This window comes from Notamacropus eugenii, chromosome 3 (assembly GCF_028372415.1).
Source record: "Notamacropus eugenii isolate mMacEug1 chromosome 3, mMacEug1.pri_v2, whole genome shotgun sequence".
NCBI classification, from domain to species: domain Eukaryota; kingdom Metazoa; phylum Chordata; class Mammalia; order Diprotodontia; family Macropodidae; genus Notamacropus; species Notamacropus eugenii.
In genome coordinates, this window is record NC_092874.1 from 196104616 (window position 1) to 196121124 (window position 16509).

At 34.4% G+C, this 16509-nt stretch overlaps 1 protein-coding gene across 2 annotated transcripts in view; it reads right to left on the minus strand.

Moving 5' to 3' along the window:
* Positions 1–16069, minus strand: part of ATF7IP (activating transcription factor 7 interacting protein) — a 127745-nt gene extending 111676 nt beyond the window's left edge. The window contains exon 1 of one of the 2 annotated variants that reach the window (XM_072653886.1): positions 15730–16069. The gene's annotated coding sequence lies outside the window, so the exon portion shown is untranslated. The remainder of the gene's footprint in view (positions 1–15729) is intronic. The other variant, XM_072653888.1, reaches the window with a different exon arrangement.
* Between the last annotated feature and the right edge of the window lie 440 nt (positions 16070–16509).

Genomic DNA, 16509 nt, shown 5'->3' on the forward strand with positions numbered 1-16509 from the left:
AGAAAAGCAGCAAAAAATTCTGGAATTTGAAATTAACAGTTTTTTTCAAATCTCAGCGCTGCTACTTACCATCTATGCCATCAATTCACTGCTATGAACCTCAGTTTCCTGAATTGTAAAGTGAAGATGTGATACAGTAGGCATAGTACTGGAGTTGTGAGTCAGGCTGTGACCCTAAGGGAATTTGAAGATCTTCCCTGCCCTTTAATAGGACCACATGACCTGCTTTGAGCTTTGGCCCAGCCCACAGCTTGAGTCACATGGAGCCAATGGTGGGAGGAGCTTGGCAAAAGGGTGGAGCAAGAAGAGTGGAGTTGAGAGTGAGGCAGAACTGGGAGAGAGCAGGCAGAGGAGTGCAGCTAGCGTGAGTGAGAGAGGGAGTGATTTTGCCTAAGGAAGCTTGTTTGTGGGGAGGTCTGACAGAAGGAAGGCTTGGGGATGGCTGTGCTTCCTGCATTGATAATGTATATAGATTTCTGTGTTAATATGATGAATTTGGCTTTCTGGTATCTGAATAAATATTCTGATTTCATCTTTGAGGCAGAGAGTTTATATTTTACAAATTTATCCTGGAAATACACATGCATATACAAATACAGCAGCTGCTATGGGCATCACATTGGTGTTACACAGGCAGACCTAAATCTTTGTATTAATTGTGTAACCTCAGTCAAGTACTAATTGTGTAACCTGAGAAAGTCACTTAACTTCTCTTATCCCGTTATCTTCATCTGTAAAATAGGGATAATAATAACACCTACCCCCCAAGGTCAAATGGAATAATGTATGTAAATATTTGGTAAACCTAAAAGGCACTATGTAAATATTAGCTACTATCATTATTACTATTATTTAAGGTCCTTGCTGGCTCTAAGTTTTATACGCTTGTGACAAGAATTTGTCTAAACCAGAAGCAATGTTATTATGAGCCTCCTACAAGAATATGTAGAGACTCTTCACTGTGCTCCTAATAACTGTAATGGGCATTTACACATAGTTTATGGTATAGCCAATATATCAGGAATTAAAGCAACAATATGACACCTATGGAACTGGCATTGTTCCTATTTCATTCAACACATATATTTACTTTCTTTCCTCTACATTCCTACTGTCTCTCTCATCTCCTTTGCTATCTTCTCTGCTACTTTTCACCAAAGGGTCCCCTGGTGACACTGAAGATGAAAGACGTTATTGCATGAAATACAGAGGGAGGAAGGAAGGAAGGAAGGAAGGAAGGAAGGAAGGAAGGAAGGAAGGAAGGAAGGAAGGAAGGAAGGAAGGAAGGAAGGAAGGAAGGAAGGAAGGAAGGAGGGAGGGAGGGAGGGAGGGAAACTAGTTCCTATACATTCTATACTTTCCATGTCCTTATTTGGAGATCAAACTCCTCATTTTCTGATCACTTACATTCTTTCACTCCAGAAAGCTGAATTCTTACACACTCCAAGGAGAAAGTCCATTACATATGTTATTTGCTGCCCAAACCCAGCCTGACTAGTTACAGCTAGCTGGCCTGCTAAGAACAATTTACATAGAGGCAACTCTCATTTCATCGCTAAACTAAAGGAGGATATTGCCAAATAAACTTTCCCCATCCCACCCAATCTCTTTTCCCCAATTCTGGCAGTGCCTACTTCTAGAAAACAATCTATTCATTTGTGTACCAATAATCCAGATCTAAGTCACAAATGAAAGCTAACTTATTCAATTACAATTGAAAAATGCTTTTAAATTTTTAATCCGAACAGTTTGTTACTTAGTTCATTCCTGGGATAAGAAGATAACAAAGAATTTCCTAAAACTACAAAAAAAAAAACTTAAACAAACATATGCAGCAAAAATTGCACTGTACCACATCAAATGAAAAATTTTCTCTACATTCCATTGAAACCTTTAAAATTAAAATAATCCTTAACCAAAAGGCCATTAGAAACTTCAAATAATAAAATTAAAGATTCTTCTATTTTTTTATAATCAACATATGTACTTGAGTTACATTTAGAAACTGGCTGCTTTCACTCTTTGCCAGATCCTAAGATACTTAATTTTCATAAGAGCTAGACACAATTCCGCTTATCTTTTTAAATGCAAAATTACATTTTAATCATTAAGATATACTGAACAATATATTCATAAAGAAAATCTAGACATGAAAACAGATGACAGTTGAAGCTAACTTTTGATGATAAATCAAAATTAAGACACAATAATCTTAGCTAAGGCAAATCTATATTTTTATTACTTCCTTTAACTAATTTTCTTTTAGTGTTTTGTGAAACCCAAACATAAGGCCAACAGAAGTAAAAAAAAAAAAAAAAAGACAATTTCATCTTCAATCATAAAGTAATGAGTCAAAGAAACCAGTTTTAAGAACTACATCTGAGAAGAAAAAGAAATAAAAGTTACTTAATTATTAAAATTATCTTATTTTCTTAAGATATTTATTAAGCATGGATATTGGGATTATAAAGTCAAAAAAGAAAATAATCCCCACCCTCAAAAAGCTTATGTTTGACTGGGGAAGACAATACAGAAACAGAAAATATATGTAGGGAGATCATGAAATGCCTCCTGTAGGAAACAGCACCTGAAGGATGCTAATGATTCTAGGAGGTAGAGGTGAAAAAAACAGAATATTTCAGGTACCCTTAGCCCTTAAGGAGCTTATATTATAATAACTTAGGAGAAAATACAAGGCTGAATAACCACTTATCAGTGATCTTGTTGTTTAGTTGTTCAGTCATGTTGGACTCTTTGTCTCCCCTTTTAGGGTTTTCTTGGCAAAGATACTAGAGTGGTTTGCCATTTCCTTTTCCAACTTATTTTTTTGGTGTTGTTCAGTCATTCAATCATGTACGAGTCTTTGTAACCCCATGGACCAGAGCAGACAAAGCCCTTTTATTTTCCACTACCTCTTGAGGTCTGTTCAATTTTATGTTAATTGTTTTCACAGTACTATCTATCCAACTTTTTCTCTGCCATTCCCTTTTCCTTTTGCCTTCAATCTTTCCCAACATCGAATCCTATCTTCTCATTATGTGGCCAAAATATTTAAGCTTCAGTTTCAGTATCTGACCTTCCAGTGAACAGGTTGAATTAATTGCTTTAAATACTGACTCACTGGACCTCCTTGCTATCCAAGGGATTCTCAAGTCTTCTTCAGTACTACAATTTAAAGGCTTCACAGTCATACATTACCACTGGAGAAACCACAGCTTTTGACTATGCAAATCTTTGTCAGCAAGGTGATGTCTCTGTGTTTAGTATGCTATACAGATTTGCCACAGCTTTCCTTCTAAGCAGCAAGCATCTTTTAATTTCATGGCTGCAGTTGCCATCTGCAGTGATCTTTGAGTCCAATATAAAACCTAACATTGCTGCTATTTCTTCTGCATTTGCCAGGAACAGTTGCCAGGATCTTTTGTTTTTTTGCCTTTGTTTTTTTGTTACTTTTGAAGCCAGCTTTTAGACTATTCTCTTTCTCTCTCATCAAGAGGTTTCTTAATTCCTCTTTGCTTTCTGAGATCAGACAGCTCATTTTATAGATGAGGAACTGAGGCAAACAGGGATAAGTGACTGGCCTCCAGATCATACTGCTAGAAAATGTCTGAGGCTGGATTTGAGCTCATGTCCTTTGGACTGCATGCAGGACAGGCACTCTATTCACTGTGCTACCCATTTCCCCTTCAATTCTAAGATTCTAATTTATATAACCCATAAGTAAAGCTAGCTGAATTAGCAAGGAAAAATGAGGCCCAGGCAGCTTAACCCGGATATTTGGAATCAAAGGACCTGAGGGGGGCTGGAATCCCTATGACCATGGGCACAACACATAACCTCTGCAGTCTCAGTTTCCTCATTAGTCAAAGAATATCTGGACCAAATGATTCCAAGTTTATGACCCAATCAAAGTCTGTGTACTAAGGCATATGGCTGAAATGGCAGGATGACTTGAATATGAAATGGATATCTAAAGAAGAGAATCTTTTTCCTTTAATTTTACTAACTTTATTACAATATTTGGTTCCTTTTACAATCCTCTGTACTTATTTTATGCATTTAAAAACAACACTCTGAAAATGGTCCATAGGCTTCAAAAGAATGCTAATGGAATCCATGAAACAAAAATGGTTAAGAATTCCTCATGTAGATGAGGAGCAAATAGCAAAGAAAAATCAAGTAACTGGCCATCTCCATTCAGAAGTATTCAAATATGATTATAAATATATTACAACTACCTTTTTTTTCAACTGCACTGTTTCCCTGATAAATAATGAACTCTTTTAGGGAGGCAGAAAACTCTCCAAGAAGCCAACCCTTTCTAGAGGTTATGTAATGCATTTGTCCAAGTTTTTGGAATCTTCTGAATAGAGTGGTTAGTATTCAATTGGGAGTCAGGAGAATTTGGGTTCAAATACTCTCAGATACCAGCTGTATAACCCTATGAAATTACTTAATCTCCACTCTCAAGAAACTGTTTTAGGATTTCCAGGCTTTTCTGCCTTTCTCCTGCAATTACAATGTAATTAAGTGCCCTGAGAACAAGGATTGCGCCTAGCTTTTTCTACTTGCCTCCTCAGAGATTAGCATACTGCTTACCAAGTTAAGTTCTCAAAAAATGCTTTTTTTTTTTAATTCCTTTTAACTTCATTTCAATAAAATGCAGGTAGTAACGTCTGCAGCATTTACATCACAAAGTTGTTGTGAAGCTCAAATGGGATACAGCTTTGAAAACCTTTTGGCCAGTCCAGCAATCACGGTGATGACGATGTCTTAGTCCTTCTTAAACCTAAGATTCCCAAGCATGGTGGAAGCAATATCTTTTCCCATGCAAGTTAGGCTAGTTCTTCCTTAATAAGTACTGAAACCCAATTATAGTAACTTTATGTTTGACAAATGAAAAAATTTAAGCTTTAGGGATAAGCATTCAGTGTTTAGTAAAAATCATTGGGAAAACCGGAAAAGTAGTATGGTTTACCATTTACTAAGATAAAGTCAAAATGAATAAATGACCTAGATATGAAGAGAAATCGCATAATTAAATTAGAAGAGCGTGAAACATATTACCTATCATACTTAGAAGAATTTATGAATAAATAAAAGATAAAGAGTACTGTAAGATGGATGATTTTGATGACATTAAATTAGAAAGGTTAGGAAAGCAGAAATTGGGGGAAAATTTTTATGGACAGCTTCTTGGCTGAAGGTCTCATCTCAAATATATACAGAATTTTGCAAATTTATAAGAACAGAAGTCATTCCCCAATTGATAAATGGTCAAAGAATATGTGCAAGCAGTTTTTTGATGAAGAATTAAAGTTATATATAATCATATAAAAATTCTCTAAATCATTGATCGGAGAGATGCAAATTAAAACAACTTTGAGACATCCTGTCATATCCATCAGACTGGTTAAAAGGATAGAAGGGGGAAATGACAAATGTTGTAGGGGAATGTGTAAAAACTGAGATGCTAATACATTACTGCTGGAACTGTAAACCGATCCAACCATTTTGGAGAACAATCTGAATTATAAAACTGTATATACCCTTTGACCCACCAATTCCATTATAACTGTTTCCCAAGGCGATTAAGGAAAAGAACCTATATGTTCTAAAATAGTTGTAGCAATTCTCTGTGTGGTTGTAAAGAACTAGAAATTGAGGGGATGACCATAAATTGGGGAATGGCTAAACAAGTCATGGTATATGACTGTGACAGAAATGTGCTATAAGAAATGAGGAGCAGGTTGGTTTTAGGGGGAAAAAAATAGAAAAACTTGCATGAAATAATGAAAAGTAAAATAAGCAGAACCAAGAAAACACTGTATACAGTAATAGCAATGTAATTAAAAAATTATCTGTAAATGACTTATTTTGAATACTGTATATACTAAAATCAACTGCAAAAAAAACCTATGAAGGAAGATGCTATCTCCAGAAAAAGAACCAATTTATAAAAGTATATATAATATCATTTTACATACACATACACACAAAGAGACATACTCTCACATACAAATAGTGGCCTTCTCTAGTGCAGAGTGGGGAGGGAGAGAAGGAAGGAAAACAGCTCAGAACTTAAAATGGAACAAAAAAATTTTAAATTAAAAAGAAATTAGTATTAAAATCATCCTCTGGAAATGACTGGCTCAAAAGAAACTAAAGGCTTAGGCTATTGTCATTTTCTGAATTCAAAACAGCTATGAGCTCCAAGTGCTCTGTGACTGTTAGCTGGTAGAAGATGGACAACTGAGCTTCACTCAGCTGAATCAACTCAAGAGGTTCTCAATGCATGTCCTTGTTGACTCTCGCCTCCTTTTGTTCCAAAGGCAAACTGAGGGGATGGGAAGTGGGGGGACACTGGCCTGAGTCAAGCCCAGCCCAAAACACTTAACCATTCTGTCCTTGCAGCTATTAATTCATTTCTTTTTCAGCCCACGGAGTTACTAGAAATACGAACATGAAATGCTGATGTAACCAAAATCTTCTCTTTATCAAATTCACCAATTCTGGCATATTTCATAATCGAAACTGGTGCTAATGATCAGAGTAAGAGTGGCACAAACTCCTCCAAGAAACAATGTTCATTCACTAGGAGTGGAATGCAACATGGCTCTTCCCTAGTTCTAAAGGGAATTAAAGTAATGGCTTAAACTTGGGGTAGCAGTCCCCAATGCCACCACACTTTCTTAGTTATTTCTTGGGCCTGTTACATTCCTCATATTAGTGAAATTGCTGCTTCAGGTCCTGAAATACTCACCGCTAATGTACTTACTGCTTGATACTTTTCTTATGTGTGTCTGAAATATATTTTGGTTGAATGACTTGGTGTGACCACTACATCTTAGTTAGCTTCAACAGGCCACATTCTTGCCATCCGACTTTCTGCCAAATGTGTACTTGCCCTCCCCTACTCACATTATTCACCTCTTACTCAAGAAACTGTAGTCAATTAATCCTACTATTGTTTCTGGAAAGACCCCATCAATCAGTTGTCCTATGGCAACTCCTCATCTCTATAACCTCCCAAATCAAAACACTCGTCCGTGGCACATAAAAGTTCACATACTGAATGATCCATTATTTCCCTTCCCCAATTAGAATGTAAGCTTCTTTAGGGCAAGGAGTGTCTTGCTTTTCTATTTATATCCTCATAGCTTAGCACCATGCCTGGCATGTAGTAAATATTTAATAAATGCTTGAAAATAATGCTCCAAGAATGCAATAATTCTACAATAGTGTTTCCAAAACTAATGTGGCACAGAATACTCAGTGGTTTGATACATAAACAATGGAACCTGAAAGCGCTAGCAGGGTAAGGAATATAGAATATCTCAGGTAAAAAAAAGTAATTTTAAAATTTTCTGATTTTTTTTTTAAATTTCTGAAATCTACTCCAGAAGATGTCATCTGCTAACTCCCTCCAGTGATAGAGATTACAACGCATCTTTGCCTGTCCAACTTTTGTAATTCTTGTCCCTATTTCACATGAGTTACCAGGGATTTATTTACCCAATGTGATAAGGGCCTTCCTCTTATTATCTTAAACATTGCTGTCAACCAGTAATCCTTTACTCTCTCTATACATAATTGGTCCACCTTCTAATCTGACTAAACATTTCTTAATGTTTAATTAATAAAACACTAATTCATCTACATAAATCCTTGTCTGGAATGTGCTATATAGTCCCCTCACAACCTGGTGCCCCTCCACTGCTTTTAGAGGTAACTCTCAACTCAAAGACAAAACATTATCCAAAGAATACTAGTGTTAAAAGATATGAATCATTACTTGGGGGAAGAATTTGAAATCTTTAAATTCTAAAATTTTCCAGAAGTAATCAAGTCAATCTTTTCCCTCTTTTCAATTCATTGTTCAGCTGATACCCCAAAAAATTGTAGCATAAATTATATGCAAAGATAAAGAGAAGATGGCATTTTATCAAAGTCTTTGTGACAAAAAAAAAGTCCTGGTATTGAAATCAGGGAGATAAAAAAATAGAAAAATAAAATTACACATACAAATATCATTAATATTGATGCAGACATGTTAACTAAAACTTTAGCAAAGAGGCTATAACATTATGCCTTTTAAAAAGGCATTAAATATGATTAAGTTGGCTTTAGCCCAAGAATCATTCAACAGTAGGTTAAAAACAACAAAAAGCATAGAAATAAAATCTATCTAAACAAAAAAAATTAGCATTATTTGTAACTAAAACAGCAGAAGTTATCCAAAAAAGACAGAGGCATACCTAGTGTCTTCAAAATTACTTAGCATAATGGCAGAAATGCTAATTATAAAAATGAGATGAGAAAAATGCAGGGAGAAAGTACAGCCAAAAAAGCAAAAACTACCTGTATTTGCACATGATGATGGTTTATTGTGAGAATATTAGAGAATCAATGAAAAAAATCAATCAAAACATTAGCTCCAATAAAGCAGAATACAAAATAGAACTATTAGAAGTTTGCATATATGAATATCACTAACAAAACCCAAAAGGAAAAAGTAGAAAAAAATTTATTTAAAATAAAATGAGTAATACATTTGGGTATCAGCTAGCAAAACACCCACCACAGTTGAATAATTACATACTCTTTAAAGAAATACTAACTCTTTGAAGAAATAAAACATTACTTTAAAAAATACTGTACATGGTTAGGCTGTACCAATATTATAAAAATAATGCCTAAATTCATTTACAAATTTCAGAGCTATGCCAATCAAATTACCAGAGAGTTGGTTATGCAAATGGATAAAAAGGTAATAAAAATGTCTAGACTCTAAATTGAAGTTACTGGGGGAAGGGAGGAATAGGAATGAATAGGACTTAATATTACCTCAATATTTTATTGAGAAATATTATCTCAAATTATAATGCAACACAAACTATTTTGTACTGTTTAAAAATAGAAATGAAACTCACTGAAACTAAGCACAGTTGAGAATCAAATGAACACAATAAATTCAAGAACACAAAACTACTAGGGATTGAATTCCCTAAAAGCAACAAGAAACTGGGAAAAGTTGGAAGCATTATGGTAGTAGTACAGTTAAAACTAACACCTGACCTATACCATATGCTACTATAAATTCCAAATAGATATATATTCCTAAATATAAGATCATATCATTAAAAAAAATTTGTGGAGGAAGGAACTAATGTTTATATATATAGCTAGGCAAGAATTCTTAACTACAAAATTATATTAAAAGTAAAAGCCTTCCCCCCAAAAAAACACCCCAAAATATCAATGCAGCCGTAAGATAAAATGGAAAATGAGGGGAAAAACTTGTCATCAAGTCTTACAAATATCTGAAATGTGTGGTATACAGGGAATTAACCCAAATATATATGGCCAAGAGCCTTTACCCAAAGGTTAAGTGGTAAAGAATATGAATAAAAGTTTTTACTATGTGTGCCTATATGGATAATGATGCATTCAATTTCTTTCATTTTTACTTCTTCATGGAATACACACATACTTGAGATGTTAAAGTCTAAATGTGGTCACTCTCCTCTCACTGATGGAGAAATGAGTTTGTACTATAAATCACTACAGATCTAGAGGTAGAGAGTTCCCCTTTCTTGAAAGGCTTTAAGCAGAGGCTGGACAACCATTTGTTGGTTATATTAATAGCAGAGATTCCTTCCATATTTGATTTGCACTATATAGCCAATGAAATTACTTCAGACTTCCAAACTATGATTCTGTTCAAGTGTGTGTGATCTTTTCCATTTTTAAAAAAATCTACTGTATGTCCTTCCAGTTTTATCCTTAAACACATTTCATGATATAGTTTTGTTTAGCATTTATACTCTAAAGCAGTGTTGCCCTTAGCTGACATTTCTTTGCTGAGCAAAAATATTAAGTCTCTGATGTCAGAGGTATGTTCTAGATATTTTTATTTATTCTCCTTGTTGTAGCAATTGCTTATACTAGTTAAAAAACAGTAATAGTTTGGGTTAATATTTGTTCTTCTATCTACTTTTTCAGTGGGAATACTTTGTTTAAATAGGTCAAGTTGGAGCTGCCTCAAATTCATTCCACATCTCATTTTTCTTTGGTTAAGTTTTGTACTACTTTTGACCTTTACTCTATTAATAATGGACTGACTGTACAAAGTCAGTTTATTTGGAAATGAATCCCATGTTGATAACTAGTTAACTTTTAGCTTTTAAAACTTAACCAACATCATTTTTAATGTTATCTTGTGTTTGCCATTGTGCAGCCCCCTTCTTATTCATTTTGAAGAAAGTATGATTCTAATACTATAACAAACCTTAAAATACTTCAATGGGTATTTTCATAGGTGTAAGCCTTCCTTCCATTTGTGAAACTAAGCAAAATCAACTGGCAACACATGTATTTATTTGGCTTATTTACCTATATATCCTCGTCTACCCCTCTCATGAGAGAAGGGACATATTATTGTTCGGGGCGGGGGGGGGGGGGGGGGGGGGCGGGGGGCGGCCAAGACTGGTCTTTGAATTTAATCTGAATCACTTATCTTAAGGTTACTTTCCTTTACTTTACTATAATCATTTATTTTGGTTCTGCTTTCTTCCCACTCCATTAGTTAACATAAGTTGTCTTATTGTGGCATAACAGTTTATTACATTCTATAACAAACCTCAGTGAGCCATTCCCTAGTCAACAGGCACTCATGTTTTTGCTACCCCATTCCTTAATACTTCAGCATGGTCCCAATGCCATCAACCTTGAGCTGGATACACTCTAGACTACTCCTAAACCCCCTGGTGAACCAATTGAATTCTAAACTATTCTCTGCTCTTAAATCCCTTGCCACCTTGTCCTCTCTCCAATTACCTCGTTCCAAACATCAGCCTTGCATTAGAGCTATTATCTACCTACTTCCTTCCAACTAACAAGGAGCTAGGCAGAACCGAAGAAAATTAAAAAGCCACTGACAGACTCCAGTACAAATTTATGTTACCTAATCTCAAATAGGCCAGGTGTAGCCATTAGAATGCTTAAACTTTAAAGGACAGTGTTCCTCAGTTTGGAAAGAAACGTATAACAACCCTAATGACACCAATGAAAATGCCATACCTCCTGTCAGCAGATTCAAAAACGGATGTAAAATGGACTGATCATCTGTGGGCTTGTTACTATCCATTATCATGCCCAATGCTAGAAAAGCACTCCAGCTTACCAGAAAGGTAAGCACATAGGCAGAGAAAAGAAAAAGGGTACAGCCAATGCTTATATGCAAAAGATGACCTGAATCTGAAGAGAATCAACTTCACAAAACTGATTGTTACATATAAACACATTCACCCTTCTGATCTAAGTAGACAGACTTAGATGAAGTACTAAAGCCTATAATTTAAAAGAAAAAAAACCAGCTCCTTATAGACCACATTTGTAAACTGAAAGTAGATACACCAGGTCATGTCTGATTAGACTAAGGTTCACAGGTCCAAGACTAAAGAGGCAAGAAAGAGTCTACAGGCTAAGAAAGAAGATATCAGGACTGTCCAAGGAAAAGAGCAAGAAATTATCTCTCTCTCTCTCTCTCTCTCTCTCACACACACACACACACACACACACACACACACACACACCCATCCCCTCTGTATACAGTACCCTTCTACAAAGCTTATTCAATAAAACTTACTAAACTATCAACAACAACAACAAAAAAAAAAAACCTCTAAGTGGGCACTCACTGTAGCAAGGCAATTCTACTACTTCTTTAGCCTTGATGCTCTATCTCATTAACCACAGAAGCTATGTCAAATCTCTTCTTTCCTCAAGCCTCAGGTAATACTCCTTTCCCCATCCTCAGAGCTGAAGAACAGCCTCATACATACTTAAATGAAAAAAAAAAAATGAGGCTATTAGATGAGAACTCTAGCTTCTCCATTCCTTATTTCACATCTCTTTGACATTATCCTTCACTAGCTCCTCCTTCATCCTAGTCTCCAATGATGAAGTGACCTTTCTGTCTGCCAAGATCAATGGGCTAACACCTCTATAAAAAACTGATAAATGACTTCATTTCTATCAGCCTTCTCCAACAGATTGCCCCCACTGCCTTAATCTCACCCTATCTACTGGTTCCCTCTCCATAACCTACAAATAATCCCTTATCTCTCCTTAAAAACAAAAACCACCCCTTCATCCTACCATACCCCCTAATGTCCTACCTCTCTCCTCCCCATCTCACCCTATATTTCTACTCCCTTTCTTCGCTAAAGTCCTTGAGAAAGCCCTTCCTTTCTCCTACTTTTCTAATTCTGAAACTATATCAAATCAATACTGTCAATGTTATTGGAAAGAATGTGTCAATTCACTCCCCTATGGTTTCATTCACCATCACTGTAACATTCCAAACCAAAATATCCCTCCTTGGTCATCAATTCCCAATATATATCACTTCCTTTTTTATTTGCATCTCTTTTATGTTCTATGTGCTTAGCATATAATAAAAGCTTAATAAACTTATTGATTCATGCATTCATTGAAGCAGATTAGTAAATGCTTACCAGAAATTATATAAAAGGCATAATGTAATGGGATAGGATGAATTGGATTTGATAGCTGTCCAAACCTTCTCATTTTGCAATTTCATAATTCTAATTCACACCCCTCGTTTTAGAGGGGAAACCAGTTTGAATGTTAAGAAATTTTCCTTAATTAACACCAGATGCAGGATTAAAACTCAGATATTGTGATTCAAAGTCCAGTCTTCTTTCTGCTACACTGTTATACAGACCATGTCTGTCTTTTACTATAATCCTAAACATGCTATTATTCTATACTCTCTCCCCCCTCAATGTAATTTCTTTTCATTCTCTCATTTATTGTTAGTCTTTTTGTTATCATCTAACTCAAATTACTTGACAAAGTAATTGTAACTGGAAAGGATTTCAGAGATCAACTAAAAAAAGTTCACTCAATTCTGCATATCTAAGGTAAAACATATCTATGTGGTAATTAGTGGCTAGAGTCCAGATCAAATAGATCAAGTATGGAGAAATGATCCCAAAAGTGATCTCAAATACAAAAGGCTAGGATAACTATTCCCAAAGAATCCGTAAATCAGACTAACAGGCTGTACAAATATCACAAAGGTGACCAAGTGATATAAGGGTCACTTGGTTTGACTATTCCCATAACTCATTACAGAGTTCCTAAGTATACTACACATGCAGGCCAATAAAGCAGACAAAAAACCCAAAATTTTTGGTTGTGAAACTAAGGATGTGTTGTCATGGAAAACATACAATTAGAATGAGTTCAAATCTCATACTGAAATAGTAAAACAATTCAGGGCACTGCTAACCATCTTATGCCTGCTTTGAATTATAGTCCTATTGTTTTTCTTCATCATTTTGCCAACTCAAGATTTCCTTTTTCTTATTTTTCCTGTACTGCATGATTCTAATGCATTACAAGAGAACTTCCTAGTAACTATTATAACCAATAACATACTTATGGTTTGCAAAGCACTTTACATAAATTATCAAATTTGGTCCTTGAAATATGTGACAAATACTGCAGATATTTTAGAGATGACGAAACTATTATTCAGAATCATACAAGTTTTAGAGAAGGACTTGAACTCAAGCCTGACTGACTTCAAGTTTAACACTCTAAAAATTATACCATATTACCTCTTTTATCAAAGAAACCAAAGTGCACAGTATGTTTTGGAATCAGTACAAATTCAGTTCAGTGTCCCACATGATTTTAAAAATAGTACAAATAATCACAATGATGATCCTGAGCTAGCCTCTCAAAAGGTTAAATTATGTTTACTTATATATGTGCCTGCATGGGCTGCAAATGAAACTCCCCTGAAAAGGAGGTAAGTATTTAATACTTTTTAGATTTTCATCAGAGGGTTAAAATAAAAGTATTGGTGATGAACTGCATATGGTTGCTAGAATAATGATCATCATTTCAATGTTTCAACTTAATTGATAGAATATGAAAAGACAGAGATACAGATAAAATTTTGCATTTATTGAAGTAGTTGAACCTGAAAGGTTGGATAATAGGTGGAACTAAATTCCACTGAAGTTCCTTCAAATTCTAAAATTTCTGACTCCATGACAATTAACTTTCAGCTATCCAGAAAACTTAAATTCCCTTAAATAACTTCATTTTCCAACAATTATGAATAACTAGAATTACCATACTATCATTACAGTTAAATGACCACATAAATATTCCAAAGAGCAAAGTAATAATATTTTATTTCTATTATTTCTTTTAAATAATGTATATAAAAAATCTAGGAAAATTAATGTCTAAATAAAAAATAAATTTAAGATAAGTGTAAAATTTTAATTCACAATTACCCATATAATGATAGCTTCAATTTCTCAAGTCTGTAATTTAAAAATAGCAGGGATTTTAGGTTGGGTTTCATCACTAAGGAATAAATGATTCCTCAAAATTCAAAAGAAGAATCATTTAAAATTTTAACATAACCACATATGCCACATGTCTGAATTTTAGATCCAATTTAATGAGGTTTTTCTGTACATATTCAACGAAGTGGAAAGATCAATGGATAAAAGGGCATGGGTTCGAATCCCACCTTATCAACTTATTAGTATGATCTCTAGGCCTCAGCTGCATTTGTAAAATAAGGAAGTTAGATTAAATAATCTTTAAAGTCCACTCTAGCTCTAATCTTATAAGATGATGAAATACATAAAGCTAATTAAAATAGAAGATTAAAATAACATTTATTCAATCCCATATGATGAGGATTTAACCTAGAAATTAAAAAATAACCTAGAAAAAGATTTTAAATGTCAATAGAGCTTATTTGTAACTGTGAATATCATTTATCCAGGTGTTTCTTCCATATCCTTCCAACAGCTTTCTAAATTTTTTAAATGTTTTTTTTTCCAGATCCCGAAGGCAGATTCACACACACACACACACACACACACACACACACACACACACACACACACACACACACTTTAGCAGTAGAAAAACAAAACATTTATTAGGGCCCAAGAAAATGTGAATAATTTCTAAATTCAAGGTCATCATCTAAATGTCAACTACATTTTAATACTAGAATAAAAAAGTTAATTTTTAGAGGTGGTAGGAGTAAGTGAGAACCACAAAGGGGGAAGGGATGGAATACAAGATAGAAAATGAACTGTCTATAACTAAGTAATATAGTTCTCATACACTAAAACATTTAAACATAGACCTTTAAAATCACTAAAAACAATGATTTTTTCCAAAGAAACAGAAACCTTTTACTGTTCTTCAAAATGTAAGGCTTATAGTCTTTTGTTTCTATTATAAAACCTTTAGAAAATCAGATTGACTTAAAACACTTCAGAAAAAGACAACAACACAAATGATTCAATTTGATAAAGATTTAAAAGTAATTAACATACAAGAAGTCCTAGCATAAACTAAACATTAACTAACTCAATCAAGGCCAGAAAAGCACTGTTAGTGTATCTGAGTGAAACAATTTAAGATAATGAAAATTTATTTCTAGTCTGAGAATTTTTAAGGAATTTAACCTTTGACCTCATTAATTTATGAGTTTTTTATAAGCAAAAAGCCTCTAAGAGTAATTATTAATGTTAACTTCTCAAGAGAGCCTATTCTTCCTTTATATAAAATTTTGGTTCCATAAATTAAAACAAAATTCAAATATGTTGGTAAGAATTAATTTTCCAAACAAGAATATTGTAAATGGCTTCTTACCTCTAGTCCCGATGCATGTGACTACAAAAGATTTGCTTATTAGCATACATTCAAGCTAAACTGCTACAGAGAACATTCAAGCAGCCATTTTGAGACACTGCACTGTCTCAGTTGCACTGAAATGTAATTAAGATGGCTGCAATGTGCACTCCAGAACAAGCACACAGTGAAAAATCAGCAATGTATCAAACAAAGCACCTCCCACTTTGTCAGCCTGCAGGAAACTGAATAAGCATTGAGACAACAGCTAATGCATAAACTGCAACAAACAATGCAGCCTCTGAGAACATAACAATAAAACACAGAAGGCAGGAAGCCAGTTTTGTAATGTAACGCCTGTGAATCAGGATATGCAATACAGACTTCAGATAGTTCCAGATCCCAGATAGCTTTAACTCCATGTCATATATTAACAGTTACAGAGAAAGAGCCAAATCACACAGAGTAGGTAAATATTAGGGAATACTTTTCAAAGAAAATTCTACATTTCAGTCCAGAAAAAAAAACCCTTGCTCACAGCCATTTCATTTTTCATATTACATTTTCACAATATTGCCAATCTTGGAAATTTAGCTTTCAAATAATGCTTTTCTTTAAAAGCTATAGCAACCAAAATTCATTGTTTCCAGAAGACAAGAAAATGCTATGGAATTTAATCCAACACAAGCCACAAAATATCCAAATCTTTGCAAATAAAAAAATATTTTGCAGAGTATATGGGCCAACTGTGAAATTCACAAATTATTTTGAGTACTCAAAGAGGTAAAAATACACTTAGAA